The sequence below is a fragment of the Gavialis gangeticus genome, unplaced genomic scaffold (assembly GCF_001723915.1).
Source record: "Gavialis gangeticus isolate Ggan-Ray unplaced genomic scaffold, GavGan_comp1, whole genome shotgun sequence".
NCBI lineage: Eukaryota > Metazoa > Chordata > Crocodylia > Gavialidae > Gavialis > Gavialis gangeticus.
In genome coordinates, this window is record NW_017729015.1 from 20,430,164 (window position 1) to 20,438,906 (window position 8,743).

The 8,743-nt window shown below is 60.3% G+C and overlaps 1 protein-coding gene across 2 annotated transcripts in view; it reads left to right on the forward strand.

Moving 5' to 3' along the window:
* Positions 1-2,270: 2,270 nt before the first annotated feature.
* Positions 2,271-8,743, forward strand: part of FHL3 (four and a half LIM domains 3) — a 23,267-nt gene continuing 16,794 nt past the window's right edge. The window contains exon 1 of one of the 2 annotated variants that reach the window (XM_019512537.1): positions 2,271-2,522. The gene's annotated coding sequence lies outside the window, so the exon portion shown is untranslated. The remainder of the gene's footprint in view (positions 2,523-8,743) is intronic. The other variant, XM_019512536.1, reaches the window with a different exon arrangement.

The window sequence follows — 8,743 nt, forward strand, 5'->3', positions numbered from 1 at the left end:
GGCCAGCATCAGGGGTGTGGGAGGCTGCTGGCTTGTGGGCTCTGAGGTCAGGGCTGAGGGGGTAGAAGAGCAGCAACCTTCTGCTGCATCTTTTTTGCAGTTATTCCAACAGCTCCCAGGTAAAGGACAGTGGGGAGGTTGTGTGGGAGCTGGTCAGCAAGCAATGGTGGAAACACCGAGGCCAGAATTGCCCACGGGGAGGTTGGAGATGGTTTGTCTCCGTGGAGCAGCTGGGCATGCAATGAGCCGGGCGCTGGATGGCCCAGCTCTGCTGGGACGAGCGTGCCTCGTCTGGGGGCTCCGTGGCCTGCAGCCTTGCCCGGCTCAGCGTGTTGCACTGCCGAGCTACGAGGGAAGTGTCTGACCCCGGGCAGCGAGTCCCGTAAGCCGTGCCGTGCCGTCCATGAGGCCCCAGCGTCTCCTCGTGGGCCGTGCACGCTCTGCCACGCGGGGCGATGCGGGCGGGCTGCGGAGCCCGTGTGCCGCGTGAACCTCTGCATGTATAAAATCAACCTGGGGTTTTCGGCTCCATTTTCCTGCCTGGTCCTGCCCCTTCCTATTCGAAAGGCCCAGTCTTTCCTCCATGGGTGGATTTTCCTCCTCTGCAGCGACGGGAGCCCCTGGTAAGAGCGGCCCGAGGCAGGCTGCAAAGGGGACGCGTGTGACTTTGCCCCAGAAGGCTTTCCCTTTGTCCCTTTGTTCCCGCCTGCCTTTTGCACGCCCTCTCTGGCACGAACGGCCCGCGCTCATTCAACGGCTCTCTTAAGAAATCCTAGCGGAGAGTTAGACCTGGCAGATGGAGGCCTCTTACCTCACCGCACAAAAATGCTTTGTTATTGAGAAAATGGAAACTGTCTGAGGTTTCTGGGCTGAATAGAGTCATTGGTGTCTTGTTTTAACCACAGCTCGGTCGCGGCTGCTTGAGCATTCCCCGAGCTGAGCACTCCCTTCTCCAAACCATCCTCTCCGGAGAGTCACCGCGAATTAACTCGTTAACGCTGGAGGCTCCTGCCTGCCCCGAGACCTCGGCTAGCGGGGAAGAGCGCTGTCGCCACCTAACCCTTTGCCCGGACCAAGAGTGTCCCCGGGAACCCGAGCCAGGTTCATCTCCCGTTTCTAATCCAGACTGTCCCGCGGGCCGGCACGTACTCCGGTCGCTCCGTCCGCTTAACGAGGAGCGTGAAGGTTAGAAAGGGAGGCAGCCGGGGCTGGGTCCAGCCTTCCCCGCCCTACCTCTTCCCCGCACGCTCGAGCTCCCGGTTGCGAGAGGAGAAACTTCTGCTTGTCACGAACTATTTGAAGTCGGCAGCGCGGTCCGCCGTGGGAGCTCTGCGAGGGGAAGGGGTTTGCAGGATCGCTAGCAGCGACAGCAACAGCGTCCCCTGAAACACAAGGCTGGCCGTAGCTAACAGATCGTGTACGGATTTGAGGAATTAGATCCGTGCCATTCGATAGCTCCGGCTGGGAGGGTTGCATAAGCATTGTCCACTAGCAGAAGCGGCTCTTGGGGTTTGTTTTTTTTAAGTAAACCGAGCCCAAGATCCCCTTTTTTGTTTGGTTGAAATCTTGTGGGCACAAGAATCCCTTCCAGCTGCCGCGGATGTTTTACAGAGCTGGCGCATCCCGTGCACAGATGTGGCCCCTAAAATATGGCAGCTGTAAGGGCGTGAGAGAGCCCATCCATCTACCCTGACATGTAAATACGGCTTTGCTGGTTGGGGTTTGTTTCCCCCGGGCTGCTAGAGCTCCCCGAAAACGGCTCCGCTCGTAGCCCGGGGAGAAGAGCGACTAGTCAGCATCTCCTCGGAGCCCCTTTGAGAGCCAGCGTGGGCTTGAGTAATAATAATTGACTTAACCGGGGAAATAGTCCCAGCTGTTCAGAGCGGAGCCCGGGAACGACCTGTTTCCATCCTAGCCCCCTGCTTTCTGTGGGTTTTAGCTGCGGTCATGAAAATCCTTTCCAGGCAGAGCCCTGGCTCCTGAGGTCTCCCTGAGGGTTTAAAAAAAATGCAAAATGCAGATTGCAAATTGCAAAAACAATTGGTAGCTCTTCGCAGAAGAGCACCGGGTTACGGGTCTCCCCTCTTCCTGCCGCTTCAGAGCAGCCTCCATGGGGTAGGAGCCAGGCTCCCGAGGAGGATTTCCCTCCTGGGTACTGGGTGCGCTACGAGCAAAGCTGTTTCTGTCCTGGTTCAGTTGCTGTGGGCCCTGCCCTTCTGGCGGGGGCAGGATGCATGTGTTAACTCCGCCTGGGAGCCTGCTGCTTGGCAGGGGAGGAGCCTGGCTGGATTTTTGGGCTCTTCCGAGGAAACAAAAGAAATTGCATGAAGTGCAAAATGCATGGTAACTCGAGGGTCTGATTGCAACAGGCCGGAGCCAAGAAATTCCTCCCAGGGGGTCACAAGCCATTGCGCTGCGCCAGGGCTTTTACACGCGGCGCTCTGGGAGAGGGAAGAGCAGGGGAGTGTCCTGGGTGGAAATGCTCTGGTCTTGTCGGCACTTGAAAGTTAACCTGGAGTAAGGTAGGGTGTGAATTTAACTTCTGCGCTTGTTCCCAGCATGCCTCGCTGGTGTGAAGCTTGCCCCGCTTTAGCAGCTGGATAAGGCGGAGGGATGTCTGGTCTCGCTGCGGCCAGAGGAGCCTAATTCTACACTTCCGCACCCCTCCTTGCTTGCCCCGCTTCTCCGTGCAAAGCAGGGTGCCTCTGGGGACCGTCGGGGTTTAGGCCTGGGTGCATTCACAAGAGAAACATGGAGCAAGGGAGGAAACGGGTGGGGAGGGAGGACTCTGGCAGGGCCGGGTCTGTGATGCATCCAGAGCCGGGCTCTGCCCCAGACTCGCTGCCTCGTGTCACCGGCGTGAGCCGTGGCAGCCTGGAGGTGACGGACTGCCCTGCTGCGCAGGGGTACCGCGAGGGCGAGTGGCTCGGTGTGCCGGAAGCAATGTAACCGTTGGGGAGATGATGCACAACTGGACCCGCAGAATTTGTGTGTGTGGTCTTTGGTGGGATGGAGAAGCCATTCCTCCTTCGAGAGCTGCACAGAGAGGTGCCCCCTTACCCGCGCCTTGGTCCTGGAGGGAAGGGCGAGCATGTGGCCGTCCGTGCCAGCACTCGGTGCATAGAAATCCACCCAAAAAAACCCCACCTGCATCAAGAGCGGCTGCCGCCCACTCAGGAAACACCGTGGTACCAAGGGATGTGGCTCTGAGGGTCCCTTCAGGGAGCACTGGGCCAGGTGGGATTATTGCAGCCTTTATTAAAGAGGAGCGTGCAATGTGGTCCAAGCAAGCCTGGCCACAGGAAGCGGGCTTGCCGACCCAGACAGTCCCGTCAGCCGCAGCAAGATGAGCGTGTCCCACGGAGCAGAAACCTTGCACGTGGGACTCTCCCTTGGAGGCCCCGACAGACATCGGGGGGCTTAGGTGGGCAAGATGTACTTTGCAGCAGCCGGTGAAGCGAATGGGACAATTCTGGCTTTGGGGTGTGAGCTCTGACTGCAGAGGTGCAGAGCCACGGTCCCAAGCAGGAGCCCCGGCATTGCCTGGCGGGTTTCAGGGATCAGGCTCAACACAGATCGGTCAGTTCAAGCAGCGCATCGTCCCCGCTCGAGTCGGAGAGGAGTTTGCTTCGGCAGAATTAGGGCCCGCAGGAGGGTGGTTTGCCCGCTCTGCTCGCTGGCTTCCTCTGCTCTCGGCGTGGCCAGAAACGCGTTCTCTGCCCCGTTGCCGGGGCCAGGACCACGTGTGCCTCCTGTGCACATGCAGAGTACCTTGAGCGGCAAGAGCCCAGGCTCCGGCCCCGTGTGATGAAACCTGAACCTCTGTCGGAAACGCTACTCCCGCGCTGATGTCAGCCCCGGGTTTATGATGCGACTGCTTTTGTTTCTGGGCGAGCACTCCAGTGTTTTGCTGGGGCACCGTCTCCCCGCACACCTGCTGCAGCCGACTCCAGCGAGGCTGCCTTCCCTTCCCTTTCCTTGCCGATCCCCCCGCAGTCAGCCATGCAAGGTAACTTTCTGCTTTGGGCGAGGGAGTGCTCAGTCGGGCTCGGGCAGCCTGGGACAATCTCTTTACCCAGAGCTCGTTTTGGGTTTGTCTTGGTGGGGGGCACAGCAGGACTCTGGGCTCCCATCACTCACCGTGTTGCAGCAACACCTCCGAGCTGCTACTCGAGTGCACAGACGGTCTTGGAAACTCTTTTAATCTCGTACACGGTTGCACCAGGTGCTTATCTGTGCGCACACAAGGTGTTTGCCACGCCTAGGAGGTCAGCCCCTCTGCCCGCTGTGCCGGCTGGCTGGGTCGCGGCTAGTTAAAATCCTGTCCTGCGGCGTGCCGCTGTCATCCGCTCCATGCACGCTTCCCGGGTGGCTTTGCCTACAGCCCCGTAAGCTCACCTGAGCTTCTTGGTTGCTGCTGAATGAGGATGCAATGCTGGAAGTGGGCATCAGGCTGCAGGGCAGGGGCTCCCGGGCTTTGGAAACATCGTGGTTGCATCTGCGCAGGGCCCAGAGGGAGGCAGAAAGCTGCTGTGCCAGGGAGAGCTGTTGGAGAAATGAATTTACCCCCTGGAGTCCTGGCTGGAAGCTGTGTCTTGCCCAGGACAGGTGCCCCAGGTGCGGGTAGCAGGGGCACTAGTCCTGTGAGGTTCGGTAGCATTTGGGGGGCAGGCTCTGGGGAGTTAAATGCAGCTCCTTGCTGCTGGGGGAGACGCCTCTGTTCTGGGCACACCGGTCCTCTCGCCCTTTCTCGCATGCCAGCGGCACGACCCCACTGCATGCTGGAGCAGCTGGCCCGTGCAAGGCTTCTTGCACACTTCCCAACCTTTTGCTCAGCTGTTTTATTACCTATAGAGCTCTACGTGGAGCACGTCGCCACTGCCCAGAGCTGCTTTGCGGGGCACGGAGGCCTCTTCTCCTTAAAACGCTGGGTATGTAAGAAAACAGAGGGGAAACGCTGCGGCAAAGCAGAGCGGCTTGCAAATGGCCAGATCTGGACCGTGGCAGTAATTCACTCCAGATGGGTCTGCTGTAAACTGGCTGCAGCCCTGTGCTGGAAGGGAAGAAAGCCTTTCCCTGCACATGGTGCTCCGGGGCCATCTCTGCTCTTGCTTCCCGATCCTGCCCCGGGGGCCACGTTGCCCCGGCGGAGGAAGGCTGCGGTGGGCACATGCTGCGACTGCCGGGCAACGGAGCTTTGTTTTGGACCACAAGAAACCAGTGGCGGGGGGGTGGGTAACCCGAGACTACCCCCTTTCGCTGGCACTCGGCGCTTCGCCCAATTTAGAAGCTGCCGACGTGCCGGGGCTGCGCAGCTGTAATTTCCTGCGCTTGCGAGGGACGCCGGCAGCTGTAAAATGTGCTTGGGACATGGATGGCTCCTGCAAGGAGCCTCTGCGGGCAGAGGCAGCAAAAAGGGGGGCTTGCAGTCAGCAGCCCCACAGCGAGAGGAACACGCTCATGGGGGAGTCTGGGTGGAGGGTTGGGGAGGGTGGCCCTTCTCTCCCCTCTGCCCCTCGCCAGCCCCCTGTCCTGCCCGCTGCAAAGACACCTTGGGGGAACGCAGCCCGGGGGGGCAGGGGGTGTCCTGGACCCACAGCACAGCAGGAGGGCGCGAGTTTGCATGTCGCCTGGCTGCACGGACCATGCCGGCTGCAAACGCTGCTCCCCGGGACACAAGGAATGGAGTCTGCAGCAAATAGTTTGACCAAATTTGGGGAAAAAATTCCCTCCTGGCCTGGAAGGAAGAAGAGGACAGAAAAACTTGCACACAGACACTTCGATTTATGCTCCTAGGACTCCTTAAATCGAGATGTTTACGAGTTGAGCGGGCCCTCCATCAACCCAAGCGCTGCTGGGCGCTCCGGAGAAGGTGGCTACGGGGGAGAGGTGGCTTCAGGCCCCGTGGGCTGGCTCTGCTGCACGTGACTGCAGGGCACGTGCCCTGCAGCCGTCTCCATGCTAGGCAGTCTGTTTGCAGAGCTCAGGGGTTGCTCATTCAGGCGCATGCCCAGAGCAGATCCTCCCACGCCTGGGTACGAGCGTCACGCCATAGCGGTGTTCATCCAGAGATCACGGAAGGTTGCGCACACGCTCGCTTGAGTTCCCCGGGCAGCTAGAGGTGAGGCTCGCTTCAGCCGGCACTGAGATGCAGCCAGGTGGAAGAGGGGGAGCTGCGCGCAACAGCGTGACGCCGTCACACAGGACGGCAAAATTGCACCATGCGGTTGTTGCGGCAGGAGCATCCCAGGGAAGCATAAGGAGCTGCTTTCTTCTGTGGGATGCATGCAGGAAGAGACACGCGTGGCCCCCAAAAGCGAAGCGGCTGAGCAGAACCTGACACGCCAGAGCAGGACTGCGGTGTTGTGCTGGGCCGCATCCAGCCTGCGAAGCTGGGCTGTCGGCGGTGGGAGCAGTCCACAGTAATTGGCAGTGAGGTTGCCAGCGGACACCCACCTTTGGATGGGGCTGTGCTACTTCAGCCTGCCGTTGCTAAAAGGCTGCCAGCCAACCTCTGGCCTAAATTGTAAAATATTTAGTGTGCAAGTGCGTTGGGGTGCGTCTGTGCTTCTCGCTTGTTTGCACAGCCCATTGCATTGGCGTTACGGGAATACACATAACAATTTAGCACCAGGTGCAGGCTTTCACCTGCCTCCATCGATTCCCCCGGGAGTCTGGGCTCTGCATTTTTCTCTGCTTCCTTTCTGGCCCCGAGGAGCTGGGTGTGCAGATCCCCAGCTCTCCTGGACTGGCTCTTTTCACAGGCAGACTTCTGCCTTTACAGCGGGCGTGCGGGCAGCTGCGGAAAGGCAAGGGGAACATCTTCCTGAGGATGATGCCAGGCTCTCTCCTGGACTGGCTGCAGGCAGCTCCCGAGCAGTCGTGAGACCGTTTCTGCGCCATCTCTGGGGTGCATTTCCCTTCACGTAACCGCTGGGGGTGATTTGTATGCTGGGCAGTGCCAGCGTCCTGCAAAGGGCCCTCTCCTTTGCGTGAGATTGTAATCGCATAACCAATTACCCGCTGCACGGCGCTGACAGGCTCTGGAGCAGACAGCAAGGGGAAGAGTGCTCGAGCACGTGCGATTTCACAGCTTAATAGCAGCAGCGCTACGCAGGGCAGCGAGCCTCATCTCCGCTCACGCCTGCTCTCTGCACGAGCATCCCCGGGGCCTCGTCCAGTCCCCTCAGCTCCCTGTGCCCATCGCTGTTCATCACAGAGCCTGAAGGGTTGTGTCTAGGTACCTTCCCCATCACGGCAGGATGCTCCGTGCTTGAGCCGGGCTTCAGCTACAGCACTGCCCACTGCGGCCCCAAGCTGCTAGAGGAGACCAGGTGCCTCGGAGAAGGCTGGTGTTTGGGGTGGAAGGAGGAGCTGGCAATGCCACGAGATCCAACTCAGACATGTTTCCCGGTCGTGCCTTCAGCCACCCCTGACGCCTGGAGCCGCTCTTGGAGATGCGGGCCCTGACGGAGCCGTCTCCAATGCCATCGGGCAGCCTTGAAGCCCTGAAGTGCTCAGTCATTGCGGGACTCGGCTCGTATCGAGCACGAGGTGAAACCAAAGCGTGCGAGAAGTGCCGGGGTCCAAAGAGACAGCGGGAACGTCGTGTGCTGAGTGTGAGGGAGGCCCCAGGCTGGGCCCAGCGTTGTGAGCACGGTGATGTGCTGGAGCCGGTGACCGCACCGGGGCTTGGTGTGCGGAGAAGTGGATGTCCATGGAAACGTCTTGTGGACGGAGGGAGCGAGGCCTTTCCGGTGTCTGGCAGCGCGTGGCAGCCTGATGCACATCCTCAGGACAGCACATTTGCTTCACGTCTTTGCTGGGGCTTCTCAGTGATCTCCCTCTGCCTTGCAGGGACCTCAGGGTCCCATCCCTCACTAGGGACCCTGTCCCTGGCTCTCCAACCCCAGACCAGCTAGGAGCTTCGTGTTGCCAGACCACCGCCTCGCAGCAGTGTGCACGCTCCGGGGAAGCATGTGCTGTGTCGGCGTGGCTCTCCCCTTCCCCTTCCCCTCCTCAGGAGCCTCTGCAGCTGAGCTGCCCCTGGAGCTGAGATCCTGGGATTTGCATGCCACCATCGGGGATGCGTGTGAGAAGAGGACCGAGGGAGAGCGCTGCCGATGCAAACCCTTCACCCTGCAGCGGCAGGCCTCTCTGTCCCTTGCTTTCAGCTCTCTTTCCCCTTCCCCATCACCTTGATTTGGAGACCTGAAATGGGTCTCTGCCTCCCAATTGCCTCCTAAGCAGTGATGGATGCCTGGCCGGCCAGGCCGTGTGCTGCTGGGGAGCAGCCGTGTTGGAAGGGGACCCTGCGCCGCTGGAAAGGCCAGGGCAGGTCTGTGACATGGAGACCACCGCTCAGCGTGGCCACGTGGCCGGGGCCAGCCCCAGCCTCCTCCAGTCCCCGTGGGTGCTGGGGGGGAGCACAGCATCGTTCACCTTTTATAGACGCGCACGGAGCTGGCGGGGGAGCGCCCTGGAGACTCGGGCTCTGGACGTCACTGTTGCCATAATTAAACAGACCTTCGCTCCCCCCGGTCCGAGAGGGATGACTAATGCGCTTGGGGGAGAAAGGAGCTGGAGCTCGCAGAGCAGTCGCAAGCTGGCTCTCTCCTCCTATTCAAGCGCTGGCCTCAGCAGGCTTTTTCCCCAGCCCTTGACTCCCAGCCCCTCGAGCCGAGCCAGAGTCCATCGACTCTGTGCTCTCGTGCTTGCCCCGGGGCACCTCTCTTCTGCTTCA